The sequence below is a fragment of the Ostrea edulis genome, chromosome 10 (assembly GCF_947568905.1).
Source record: "Ostrea edulis chromosome 10, xbOstEdul1.1, whole genome shotgun sequence".
NCBI lineage: Eukaryota > Metazoa > Mollusca > Bivalvia > Ostreida > Ostreidae > Ostrea > Ostrea edulis.
Genome location: NC_079173.1, coordinates 23298679 through 23313152, shown reverse-complemented (window position 1 = coordinate 23313152; position 14474 = coordinate 23298679). Strand labels below are relative to the sequence as shown.

General features: G+C 34.2%; 1 protein-coding gene and 1 long non-coding RNA gene across 4 annotated transcripts in view; one reads left to right on the top strand and one right to left on the bottom strand.

Annotated features, from left to right (window-relative positions):
- Positions 1-14474, bottom strand: part of LOC125665567 (nidogen-like) — a 38377-nt gene that overhangs the window by 16896 nt on the left and 7007 nt on the right. The window lies entirely within an intron of this gene.
- LOC130051051 (uncharacterized) lies at positions 6133-11332 on the top strand. Of its 2 annotated transcripts, XR_008799457.1 has the most exons (3): positions 6133-7052; positions 7829-7895; positions 10141-11332. It is a non-coding gene; the product is annotated as an uncharacterized LOC130051051 (long non-coding RNA). The 2 variants fall into 2 exon arrangements; XR_008799456.1 differs by lacking the exon at positions 6133-7052 and having other exon boundaries at positions 7358-7895.

Here is a 14474-nt window from a genome sequence, read left to right as displayed (position 1 = left end):
AACGAGAGTTCCTATCAAAATTTTCAACGACGCTAACTTTGACGTCATAGTCAACTACACTACGTTACGAATATAGAATGAAGTAGGCCTATGAAGCGCGAAACTTTGTAACTTTGTAGACTTTGACGTCATAACTAGACTACAACGACTCAACCATTCGAAATCTCTCTAGTGGGACATTAAAATCAACTGACCAATGAAATTGGCTCATTTGGGCTAACCAAAGTACCGCTGATCCGTTGCTGGTTTGTAGCACCAATCAAAGGGGAACCAGTTTAGACTAACATGTGTCATCATTGGTGCGAGCTTCGCTTGCTATTAATATGTTTGCGGCGTGACCGTTATTGAGGGCAAAACAAAAATATTGGCATCGCCATCTTCACATGTCAAGGATTTTTTATTCATTACCTCGCACTATGCGATTGTATCCGTCTATTCATTGAACGCGGGAAACATAACGCAATTGATGTAACCAGTGCATTGTGACATCGTATCTTATGTAACATCTCAGAACGACGTGAACTTCGGTACATGAGATTCGATTTCGGTACATGAGATTCGATATAGAGAGATACATGTCCACGTGCTCGCATTCGAATCGACGCCATTTGGACCAAACTTTTCAATTTCCATAGGTATGGTTTAATTATGTTCCCCAAACAAAGTTTGGGAACATATTGTTTTTACTCTGTTTCTTATTATTATTATTAAGGTCTTCCGTTTCCAACGGAAGACCTTCTAGTGATTCTACTGTTTATTAAGGTCTTCCGTCTCCTGCGGAAGACCTTACTATTATTGTTCGCGTTCTTCTTCTTCATTATTATTAAGGTCTTCCGTCTCCTGCGGAAGACCTTACTATTATTGTTCGCGTTCTTCTTCTTCATTATTATTATTATTATTTTCCTTGGTAGTACACGCGTTTTTCTCAGCCATTTCTCGATCGATTTTCACGAAATTTTCAGGAAAGATGTCTTTTGGTGACGAGACTTTGCTTGCAAAATTTCGTGCTTGACGTCACTTCCGGTCAGGAGTTATCTCTCTTTTAGTGACTTTTTGAAGGGCCTTGTTGTCCACGCATCTCCTCCGTTAGTTTTGAAGCTAGAGTCTTGAAATTTCTACACAAGATAGAGTAAACATTTTAGAAGATTTGTGGGGGATTCGATTTTACCGGAGGCGATTTGCCTAAACGCTCGCCTGTACCTGAAAAAATGGATGCCAAAATTTTTCGCCGATTTCGGCGATTTTTGACCTTTGATCTCCAATATCTTTTTTCTTGCAAATATTTTGTTAAGACATATAGAACAAAAGTTGTGCACATTTACGAGATCTTTTCGAAAATATCAAGATTTAGGGGCTAGCCCCTTAAATTAGGGATCTAGAAGGGCTCAAAGTCTAGATCAAATATCTCAAAAATCGTTAATATTTTGGTATAAGTCAAAGAACAAAAAATGTTCATCTCAACAATCCAAATCTATTCCTATAAAAATTTAGGTCATATGTTACGTAATAAGGGATTTTAAGGGCCAAAACCATAAATTTTTTACCCCTTGTATCTCGAAAACGACAAATATTTTGAAAAGCAATAAAGAACAAAAGTTGTTCAGAATGATGATCTGAACAATATGCATATTTCGTTTTTACCCTATGTGGCTCCGTTAGGGCGCTACAGTTTGGCCCCTAAAAATTACTTCTAGAAATAACTCGAGAACGGTAAAGAATTTCTAAATACTTGTTGAACAAAAAATGTTTGAAATGTCATGACCTTTCTTACCATATCAAGCAAAAGGGGCTGACCCTTTAAATTAGGGGCCCAGAAGGGTCCAAAGGTTTATGAGAATATCTCAGAAACTATTAATATTTTGTAATAAGTCATTGAAGCGGAAATGTTCATCTAAACGAGCTTGTTCTTATCAAATCAAAAAGTAGGTCATATGTTACGTAATAAGGGATTTTAAGGGCCAAAATCATAAATAATTGACGCCTCATATCTTGAAAATGACAAATATTTTGAAAAGCATTATTGAACAAAAGTTGTTCAGAATGATAATCTAAACAATATATACATTTCGTTTTTTCCCTATGTGGCCCCGTTAGGGAGCTACAGTTTGGCCCCTAAATATTTCTTGTAGAGATAACTCGAGAACGGTAAAGAATTTCTAAATACTTGTTGAGCAAAAAATGTTTCAAATGACAAGGCCTTTCTTACGATATCAAGCAAAACGGGCTGGCCCTTTAAATTAGGGGTTCAGAAGGGTCCAAATGTTTTTGAGAATATCTCAGAAACTATTAATATTTTATAATAAGTTGTAGAAGCGGAAATGTTCATCTCAACGAGCTTGATCTTATCAAATCAAAAAGTAGGTCATATGTTACGTAATTAGAGATTTTAAGGGCCAAAATCGTAAATATTTGACGCCTCATATCTTTAAAACGACATCTTTTTTGAAAAGCATTATTGAACAAAAGTTGTTCAATGTGTCATAACCTATCGATCAATATCAAAAAATGGGTCTGTGGGCCTCATGGCTCGCCTGTAGAGTCGATTTTTGTCGATATCAGCCGATTTCAAAAACTTGTAACTGGTAAATATTTTGTAAGGACATATTGAACAAAAGTTGTTCAGTTTATCGAGATCTATCAATTGATATCAAGAAATAGGCCTATAGTCCTAATGGCTCGCCTGTAGAGTCGATTTTTTGTCGACATCGGTCGATCTCAATAACTTTTTACAGGTAAATATTTTGTAAAGACATATAGAACTAAAGTTGTTGAGTCTATAGAGGGCTAACAAATGACATCAAGAAATAGGCCCGCGGGCCTTATGGCTCGCCTGGAGAGTCGAATTTCAAACGAATTTCACCGCAACTTTGCTTCAGAAGCTTATGATATGAAAAATTGATTATATCTAAAGTGTCTTAAAGTCGGAAACTAAATTGGGACTCATTTGTCTTTTTTTTTTTTTTTAACTGCGAGTATATCAACAAATCGGACGGAAGACCTACTCGTTGCTCGCAACGAGATCGTGTCTAGTTATTATTATTTTTTTTTTTTCCCTTTCGTCTCCGAGACCGTTGAATGGATTTTCCTGAAACTTTCACAGGTTATAGAGAACGATGGTACCTCGAGGAATTTTTTTCATTTTTTCAAAATTCACTTCCGGTCGCAAGATATGTCCAATTTTCGTCTTTTTACAAGATATTTTGTCCAGCGTTTTTCTCAGAAACGGAAAAAGATAGAGTCACCAAATTTTCAGAGTTAATAGATCTCACTTTGTAGGCGTGCAGTAGGGGGTTAAGAATGTCGGTCGTCACTTCCGGTCGTCACCGGAAGTGATTAAAGGAAACATGAATTTCAAACTTTTTTCTTTCAAATTGAAATCTATTTCGGTTTACTATATCTCGTTCTAATTCTCAAAAAATGTTGACCCCACCGGAAGTTGAATCTTCAACTTCCGGTTATATCAAAGAAAGCCTATTCATTCTTTCATTTTTCAGTGCCATAAATCTCGGTCATGAAACTAGTTAATGAGTTGAGTTTTACATATATAATAGTCACTATAAATGTCTAGAGTAACGTCTAATATTTTTGTAAAATTTACTTCCGGTCGGCAAATACGGCTTATTAGCTGTTTTCGTTGTCCAGCGTTTTTCTCAGAAACGGTAAAAGATAGAGTCACCAAATTTTCAGAGTTAATAGATCTCACATTGTAGGCGTGCAGTAGGGGGATAAGAATGTCGGCCGTCACTTCCGGTCGTCACTGGAAGTGATTAATAAATCATAAATTTCAAACTTTTTTCTTTCAAATTGAAACCTATATCGGTTTATTAGGTCTCGTTCTAATTCTCAAAAACTATTGACCCCACCGGAAGTTGAATCTCCAACTTCCGGTTATATCAAAGAAAGACTATTCATTCTCTCATTTTTAAGTGCCATAAATCTCGGTCATAAAAGAATTTAATGATTTGAATTTTACATATGTTATAGACACTATATTTGTCTAGAGTAAATTTAAATAGTTTTTGTAAAATTCACTTCCGGTCGTGAGATATGGGGTGGACATATTCAAACCTTGTTTTTTCAGTTTTTCAATAACGAAAATATATAGACTCTTGAAACTTGTAGAGTTGATCAACTAGCATTAGGCCATTGTACACATACTTTCAATTTTTTCGTCCGTCACTTCCGCTCTATACCGGAAGTATTTGAAAAAAATGACGATTTTCCGATTTCTTGGAGTGATTTCTCAGAGATGGCAGGATAGATTTTCTTGAAATTTTCAGGAATAATGTCTTATGAAATGACTTTCCTGTGGTTCTTTTTGTTTTTCCAAAATTCACTTCCGGTAGGAAAATATAGCTGATATTCTGTTTCTCAAACGAGATTTTGTCCAGCATTTTTCTTGGAAAGGGTAAAAGATAGGTTCATCAAATATTCAGGGATGATCAATCTCTGTTTGTAAGCATGCAATAGGGTGTTGAGCATGTCGACCGTCACTTCCTGTCGTCACCGGAAGTGATTGAAATAATCGTAAATTTCAAACTTTTTCTTTTAAATTGAAACTTATACTAGTTTATTAAGTCTCTTTCAAAATGTCAAAAGAATATTGACCCCGTCGGTTATCAAAACGACTACTTCCGGTTTCTTGATAAAATACTTTTTTTACTTTTCGTCTCTTTGTCCCCATAAATCTCGCTTATATTTGAAGTGTTTGATATGATTTTCACATGTCTTAAGAATAGTATCAACTTCTAGAGTTTTGACAATTTCGTTTTTCAAAATTGACTTCCGGTCGGTAGTTACCTACTACTTTTTCTTTCTTTAGTTTACTTCTTTTTGTTGAGAACTCTTCAGATAGAGACGTGAAATTTTCAGGGAATATAGACAGTAAAGAAACACTGTCATTCATAGGAAAACACATCTGAATAGTACTTCCGGTCATCACCGGAAGTTGCTAGAAACGAGTAAAAAATTCGATAATACACTTCTCATTTATTGTTAAAGTACATTCTCTGATATATTTGAATGGTTTTTGTAGGATCAGAAAACTCTTTACCGGAAGTGGACAAACGGAAGACCTACTCATTACTAGTAATGAGTTTCTAGTTATTATTATTATTATTTTTTTTTTCCCCTTCGTCTCCTAGACCGTTGGATGGATTTTCCTGAAACTTTCACAGGTTATAGACAACGATGGTACCTCGAGGCATTTTTTTCATTTTTTCAAAATTCACTTCCGGTCGCAAGATATGTCCAATTTTCGTCTTTTTACAAGATATCTTGTCCAGCGTTTTTCTCAGAAACGGTAAAAGATAGAGTCACCAAATTTTCAGAGTTAATAGATCTCACTTCGTAGGCGTGCAGTAGGGGGTTAAGAATGTCACCGGAAGTGATTAAAGGAATCATGAATTTCAAACTTTTTTCTTTCAAATTGAAACCTATTTCGGTTTACTATATCTCGTTCTAATTCTCAAAAAATGTTGACCCCACCGGAAGTTGAATCTTCAACTTCCGGTTATATCAAATAAAGACTATTCATTATCTCATTTTTCAGTGCCATAAATCTCGGTCATGAAACTAGTTAATGAGTTAAGTTTTACATATATTATAGTCACTATAAATGTCTAGAGTAACGTCAAATATTTTTGTAAAATTTACTTCCGGTCGGCAAATACGGCTTATTAGCTGTTTTCGTTGTCCAGCGTTTTTCTCAGAAACGGTAAAAGATAGAGTCACCAAATTTTCAGAGTTAATAGATCTCACTTTGTAGGCGTGCAGTAGGGGGTTAAGAATGTTGGCCGTCACTTCCGGTCGTCACCGGAAGTGATTGATGAATCATAAATTTCAAACTTTTTTCTTTCAAATTGAAACCTATATCGGTTTACTAGGTCTTGTTGTAATTTTCAAAAAATGTTGACCCCACCGGAAGTTGAAACTCCAACTTCCGGTTATATCAAAGAAAGATTATTCATTCTCTCATTTTTCAGTACCATAAATCTCGGTCATAAAACAAGTTAATGATTTGAATTTTACGTATGTTAGAGACAATATAATTGTCTGGCTTATATTTAAATATTTTTGTAAAATTCACTTCCGGTCGTGAGATATGGGGTGGACATATTAAGACTGATTCTATGTAACTATCAAAATTCAGTGGCCACGGTATGTCACAGATTTTTATGAAACTTTGTGTGTAACAATATTATGATAGATATAAAACAAAAAGGGCATGCAAAGGTTTGACTTAGCAACGGTTGCCATGGAAACCGATCCTCTAACAACAGCTGGACAAGATATGCACATATATGTTATATTTTGAATAAACCAAAATTAAACGCTATTGTTTATAAAAACAACAATTGTAAAAATTATTTTGAGCTAGGTTCTAGCTTTTAGAAATTTTTTTGTATTTATTTAATCCTTGAAAACAATAGAAATAATTATTTTTATGATGTATAAGGGTTTGATATATGTAATTTTTAGAGAGGGATAAAATATATTTGCCCAGTCATTTGGTGTAAACTCACATGCTAGTAAAATGTATTGAATCTTACTTTAAAAAAGTACAGAAACACATTTGTGGAGAAACCAAAGGTAAACACATAAACCAGTAGTTTCCTCTGGTGCACAAACCAAAATACACCAGAAAGAGTTATTGCCCTTTGTAACACTCTCTTGTATTGGAGATATGAACAGCCTTCATTTGTTTTCAGTATGGCAGGAGGTGGAAATTGAGTTTTTATTCAATTTGTTCTTCAGAAGTTTATCAATATCAGATGCTCTTTGTTCACTTATTCACTACCACGATATTTATCTTCAATTGTGCTAAAGGATTCTGGTTTATTTCATGGAATACAAATCCGTTTGATCTTTGCCATAGTCACCGGACTCTAGCATCCAATCGTCTACGTATTCGTAGAAAAAGTAAATGCTGTGTGGAATTTAACGCTTTATTGCATCACATCCGACTAAAAAAATGACCAGGGAAACAGAAGGCTGACAGACATATTCATAGAAAAAGCCCTGCATGTTGCCGTGTTGGAACTTGTATTGACGTAAGTATTCTATTTGATTTAGAATCCAAATTCTAAAGTAAAGGCTGAATAAAATGTATCAGAAAATTTGGCTTTTAGTAAACATATGAGAACCCCAATTTATTTTATACTGCCAGCCAGGCTAGTCAGCTATAGTGGTATACATGTAGACTGAACATTGTAAGTAGTCCTGTCATTTACTGCATGGGTGAACAATATAGAATACTAGTTAAGTATGTCCCCAATCATGTTTCATGTGGACATTTTCAAAAGGACTAGGCTTAATTTATGTAATCCTAAGTGATGACCCCCCCCCCCCCCTCTCTCTCTCTGACTGTCAAGTTTACAATAAAAACAAACATGTGAATGCCTGTGTGCATTCTAGATAAAGATTGTTAAAATCATATATATTGGTGAGCCAGGCTACTTTCAAGTTTGTTTACCTGTGGTAACCCCCACTAATTAATATGTGATGGTTCTAATCTACAGAAGAAATCACACAAATACTATTATGATTTAAAGTTTTCTCATCTCTGTAATTATGAACTTTAGGACACTTGATTTGGAAAAATTAAATGATGAAAAATTGATGATTTTGAATTGGGTCCTGTAACTGGGCCCTCAAATTTTAATACATGTAGGTCCTGTCAACTGAAGTAAATCAAAAAATATTAAATGTAAATTGTAAATATTCAAATACTTTTGAATTCTTACTTTTTCATCCAATAATCACATATTTTGGCCAAAGTACATGACCACTATTTTATGTAATTAATGTGTGCTTTTCTGTGTTTCAGCTGTATGAGCATCATACTGTGCAAATCACCTAAAGATGGAGTTGACCAAGTTGCTGACTTTGAGGAGGTAAATATTCAGCATTAATACATACACATTGAATACATAATTTGAAATTCAAATTTGAATCCCAGTATTATAAATCCTAAAACAAATTAATAGATGTGGGGAATGTGGTACATTGGGTTTAGTTTCTTGGTTATAGAGCCTGCATGGAAACTGAATTCTCTAGAATAATCACAGGAGACCATCCATTTTTTATGCGACATGATGACTTGAAACGTTTTCATCACAACTTCCTAAGAAAAATTTATTACTTCACTTAATTAGCATACTCAAAAAGACTAGTTGTTTTGTTGTCAATGACGCACATATATATGTACACATGTGTATGAGCTCAGTATCATTTGTAAAAATGATTGGTCAATGTTGAGAATCACTCAAGTGTCACTGTGACCTACATGTTGCTATTTGTGTGCGTCAGTCATCATAAGACGTTAATTGAACATTAATATTTTTTCTTGATAACCACCCTTCCAATTCTTTTCAAATTTCTTTTAAGCATCTTTGGGACAAGGGGAATTAAGTCCCTTTTAAAACTTTTAAAAATGCTCTATACCAAAATTGAGAATTTTGTTTTAAAACCAGGGTTTGATTTCTTCAATTTTATGGAGAAAACTTTTTCAGATATACACTTCATTAAATTGTAGAGGTGGGGAAGGGGGGGGGGTATAAGTGTATTTGACATTTATTTGTGTCCAAATTATGCAATTAATACTGAGGATTTCAGTAGTAGTCTGTTTTTAAAACAACAGACACCTAGAATTAAGAGCACAATGAAAGCATACATGTGATAAGGAGGGGGGGGGGGGGGACTTCATAATAAGGCCTGAAAATTCTTAACAAGTAAATTTTAACAAAAATTTTACACTAGAGATGCCAATTCAAGATAATTAACATGCTTTGTTTATTGGCATCTGGTGTACATTTAGCAACAAGTAGTGTTGTTCATTGTGAAACGATAAATTGATAATGTACATGTATGCGTTGGTTGTACATGTGTTTTAGGCATATCTTATTGCATGTTTTGTTGTGTTTGGTTGTCGAAAATATTGATAGAAATTAATAATGAAGAATTGCTGATATACTAAGCACATCATGATTCTGATCTAAAGAAATTGAGGACTAATTAATATTTACATACTTTGTTACATCATGACCATACATTGCTTGCAAGAAAAACACACATGGGCCACATACATGTAATCAGTGACTAAGAAATGTTGTTCAGTCATACTGTTTTCAAGTCATTACACTTAATTCTTAAAAAAATTCCTTACCTGGCAATTGATTGCAATCAGAAATTGCAAATTTTCTATTTATTCCTAACTTGACACCATCGAATGACAGTAATGTGATGCGCGCTCCCTGTAATCAGGGGGAAATAACTCGTATAGCATTGTGAAAAATGTAATTCATTGATTATTCATATACGTTTGAAATATTTTATGGTTATACAAGATATTTTACAATAACTATTGAAAAAGACTCGAACACAATTTATGTTCATGTTATGCATAAATCTTATTAAATCATTGACTCCGCAAAATATTATGACATCACAGGAGGGTGGAACTACCTTAAATAAAGCTGAATGCTTATGAAGAAAAAACAGAGAGGGGTACCAAAATTGCGAATTTCGAAAACACAGGGTTGTGAATGTGGGTCCAAAAGAGTCATATAGTGTATAACATGGATTTTGTAGCCCTTAGAGCTATAGTGATACTTTGAATTTTTTTTAAATTTGATTAATACTCAGGTAACCAATAAGGTTTGTGGACATCTTGTTAATTTATGAGTATTAACACTATTAATAGCTCTTCAATACAGCATAAACACATGTATACAAACTGTATCAAAACATAACATCCTTTAGGCCAATTCAACTTAATTAGTAAGATTATCATCCTGGGTCACCAAAAAGTATGGGGCAGACTGTGGGAAGATTTTATTTTTTAATTTTTATTTTCTGAGAAATATATTGATGACAAACGAGTTTTTGTCAACAGAAGTGCATAATTTAATGCCAGATATATAAATCTATGTTATTTCACAGATGATTTTTGAGGGGCGGGTGGGCGGGCATGATAATCTATCAACTACGTAATTAATCAAGTGGTATAATTACTATTCTAGCATCATGAATGATCTTGTACATGTAAATTTAGTTTAATCAAATTGAATTAGGTGTGTACTGTATGAAAATGTGAAAAATAAGATGAACTTTTCAATATTTGTTCAACACATTTTTTAGAACTTGAAGAGCAGAAGATGCATTCCATGACTCTTATGTGATATAGAAGACAAAGAAGAGCTCTTGAGAATGGAAAAAAAACTGCGAGTTTTACAGTCAATGAACACACCTCACGACACAAGTCCATCCTGATTCAGTAAACTATTCTTCTAAGGAAACACCATGACTTAGTTAAGATCAAGTTTTGGTGTCAGAAGACTAATGTAACTAAAGCATTGCAAAATTAACCTGCAAGTGTCTTATGTGAGCCTACTGAATAAGGATTCATTACTGAACAGTTGAAGGAAAATCACTATTATAATGATTTTTAAAAAAAGATGATTGTGTTGTTTGGATAACATTGTGATCTATGTTTGTTGAATAAACAACTTTGCAAAAATGAGTTGTTCTGTGTTAATATTATAAATTTACTAATTACTGGTATGTCAACATAGATTACAGTAACACTGAACAAACTTCAATAAATTTTAAAGTTTCATGCAGTTTCTGCAGTAGAAAATGACACCTATTGATTTTCTGGTCCAAAGGTCACCAGGTGCAATACAATACTCTGTACAATTGATGTCTGACCAGTTTCTTCAGAACCCTTTGATTGATAGTGATATTTCATACAGGGGTTGGTCACTGGTAGTATATGACCCCCATTGATTTTCAGGTCAAAAGATTAAAAATAGCAGGGGCCTCCGTGGCCGAGTGGTTGGAGCATAGCGTTCAAAATGACACGGCCTCAGTCGGCGCGGGTTCGAATCCCGCTCGCGCTGGTATTAAGTGAGAAAGTTTCCCAATTTACTTTCGGAAGGTCGGTGGTCTCTTCCCAGGTACATTGTATCTGGGTTCTCACTTTCACCAATAAACACTGGGCACCACCAGAAAACTGAAAAATTGTTGAGTGTGGCGGAAAATATCAATAAATCAATCAATTAAAAATGACTAGGTGCAATGTAGCTAGTACTCTATGCAATGGTGTCCCCCCAATATCTTGGGCCTGTTGTTCAATTATGATATTTCATATGTTGGTTGGTTATGAATAGTAGATGACCCTAATGATTTCCAGGTCAAAGGTCAACAAATACAAGGCAGTACAATGAACAAGTTATTGGTATCTACCCAATATCTTGAGAAGACTTTTTATAGTTATTGATAATAGTTTACATGACAATACAGTACATGTAATATAGCTCGTTTATGGAAATGATTGCAAAATCTACTTGGTGTTTGGGGAGGGGGGGGGGGTCCTACTGGATTACAGTTTATGTTTACATGGTTTTTTTTAATCACTCTAACTAATTTTTATTAATATGTTAAACTTCTCCATGTTTATTTTTGAAATATCAATTGCTCATATTGTTCATTTTAACTGAAAGTGGTGTAGGTTGTATTATTTGCCATTAGTATGAATTTTTGGCAAAATGCCCAAATCTACAGTTTTCGTACTACAATAGATCAATTGTACTACATTTCACCATTAATCTTTTTATATAAATTAGGAGTCTTTGATATGGACACCCTTTGATGACAGTTGATTATGCTGTATGTATTTTCCAAATTATCTAAATTCATCAACGAAATCCAACAAAAAATCCCGTTTTGGCAAAATGCCCAAATCTACAGTTTTCATGCTACAATAGATCTATTGCACTACGTTTCACCATTAATCTTTTTATATACATTAAGAGTCTTTGATATGGACATCCTTTGATGACAGTTGATTATGCTGTATGTATTTTCCAAATTATCAAAATTCATCAACGAAATCCAACAAAAAATCCCGTTTTGGCAAAATGCCCAAATCTACAGTTTTCATGCTACAATAGATTTATTGCACTACGTTTCACCATTAATCTTTTTATATAAATTAAGAGTTTTTGATATGGACATCCTTTGATGACAGTTGATTATGCTGTATGTATTTTCCAAATTATCTAAATTCATCAACGAAATCCAACAAAAAATCCCGTTTTGGCAAAATGCCCAAATCTACAGTTTTCGTACTACAATAGATCTATTGCACTACGTTTCACCATTAATCTTTTTATATATATTAAGAGTCTTTGATATGGACATCCTTTGATGAAAGTTGATTATGCTGTATGTATTTTCCAAATTATCTAAATTCATCAACGAAATCCAACAAAAAATCACTTTTTGGCAAAGTGCCAAATTATAATACATTGGTACAGCGGTCAGTAACACACTCTTTACTATAGGTGGATATAGATATCATAAATAAGGAGGGAATTTTATGGGGAATCGAGATTTATGGAGAAAATTAGTTGTCTTTTTCAATTTTTTATATACCACAAGGACAAAACATGGGCAAAACGGACTGAATTTTGCAGTTCAATTAGCCCTCATAGACTGCTGTCGGTTTCCATGGCAACGGATGGTAGAAATTCGGTGGTGGGGTTGAAATTATGTAAGATGGTGCAAGTAAAGTTAATACTGTGAAAATCAAAGAAATCTGTGACATTGAGTGGCCAGACCCTATCTGATTTCTTTGATTTTTACATAGAATTGATCTTAAAACCTTGTTTTTTCAGTGTCTCAATAATGAATATAGATAGACGTTTGAAACTTGTAGAGTTGATCAACTAGCATTAGTCCATTGTACACATGCATTCAATTTTTTCGTCCGTCACTTTCGGTCTATACCGGAAGTATTTGAAAAAATGTCGATTTTTCAATTTCTTCTAGTGATTTCTCAGAGATGGCTGGATATATTTTCTTGAAATTTTCAGGAATAATGTCTTATGAAATGACCTTGCTATAGGTATTTTTGTTTTACAAAATTCTCTTCCGGTCGGAAAATAGGGCCGATTTTCTGTTTCTCAAAAGGAATTTTGTCCAGCACTTTTCTTCGAAAAGGTAAAATATAGGTTCATCATATATTTAGGAATGATCAATCTCCGTTTGTAAGCGTGCAGTAGGGGGTTGAACATGTCGACCGTCACTTCCTGTCGTCACCGGAAGTGATGGAAAGAATCGCAAATTTCAAACTTTTTCTTTTAAATTGAAACCTATACTAGTTTATCAACTCTCTTTCAAAGTGTCAAAATAATATTGAGTCTGTCGGTGGTCAAAAGGACTACTTCCGGTTTCTTGATAAAATATTTTTTTACTTTTCGTCTCTTTGTTCCCATAAATCTCGCTTATATTTGAAGTCTTTCATATGATTTTCACATGTCTTAATAAAAGTATCAACTTCTAGAGTTTTGATAATTTTGTTTTTCAAAATTGACTTCCGGTCGGTAGTAACCTGCTACTTTTTCTTTCTTTAGTCTACTTCTTTTTGTTGAGAACTCTTTCAGATAGAGACGTGAAATTTTCAGGGAATTGTAGACAGTAAAGAATCGATGTCATTTATAGGAAAACGCATCTGAATAGTACTTCCGGTCGTCACCGGAAGTTACGAGAAAGGAGTAAAAAATTCGATAATACATTTCTCATTCATTGTTAAGGCACATTTTCTGATACATTTAAATGGTTTTCGTAGGAATAGAAAGCTCCTTACCGGAAGTGGTCTAACGGAAGACCTACTCATTACTAGTAATGAGTGTCTAGTTATTATTCTTTTTCTCCGGTACTTTTTTGTCCGGTAGTGTTCTCAGAAACTACAAAAGGGATCGATATGAAACTTTCCAGGATGATAGTATAGCGTTTGTAGATGTGCATAGTGATAGTCATTTTGTCTGCACGTGCATGCACGCGCGCGCACGTGCATTGCAATTTTGGTACAAAAAATGGAAAATCAGAATATTGAAGGAAGCGATATAAAACCTAAATAGGATGATAGTATATCATTTGTGCATATGAAAAATAATAGTTATTTTGTCTGCACGCGCACGAATGCGCGTGCACGCGCATTACAAAATTTGTACGCTAACTTTGGAATCAGTCTAACTTTTTTGTTGTTCATTGAAATGGCTTGAAATTCATATCATAGGTAGATATTGAGACCCTTAACTGATTTGCATGGTCAAAATTACCAATTTGCACGCGCATGCACGTGCGCTTCATTTTGATTGGATAATACTAAAACGTTTGTAACTATCTTATTTATGAAGCGAATGAGATGATATTCACAGCATACGTAGACAATATGTGTATCTATATATTGGTGTAACAAAAAAATACCAACGCACACGCGTATGCGCGTGCAACGTTTTTTAAATGTTCAATTTTTAAAGGACGATAACGTTTTTGTTTTTCATCAAATTCAATTGATATTAGGGGTTTAGATGTGTCTTGGTACTCCTTACAAATTGCTGTGGTTAGAATTACTGCTCATCACGTGCATGCACGTGTGCTGAATTCTGATTGGACGATTTTAAAAT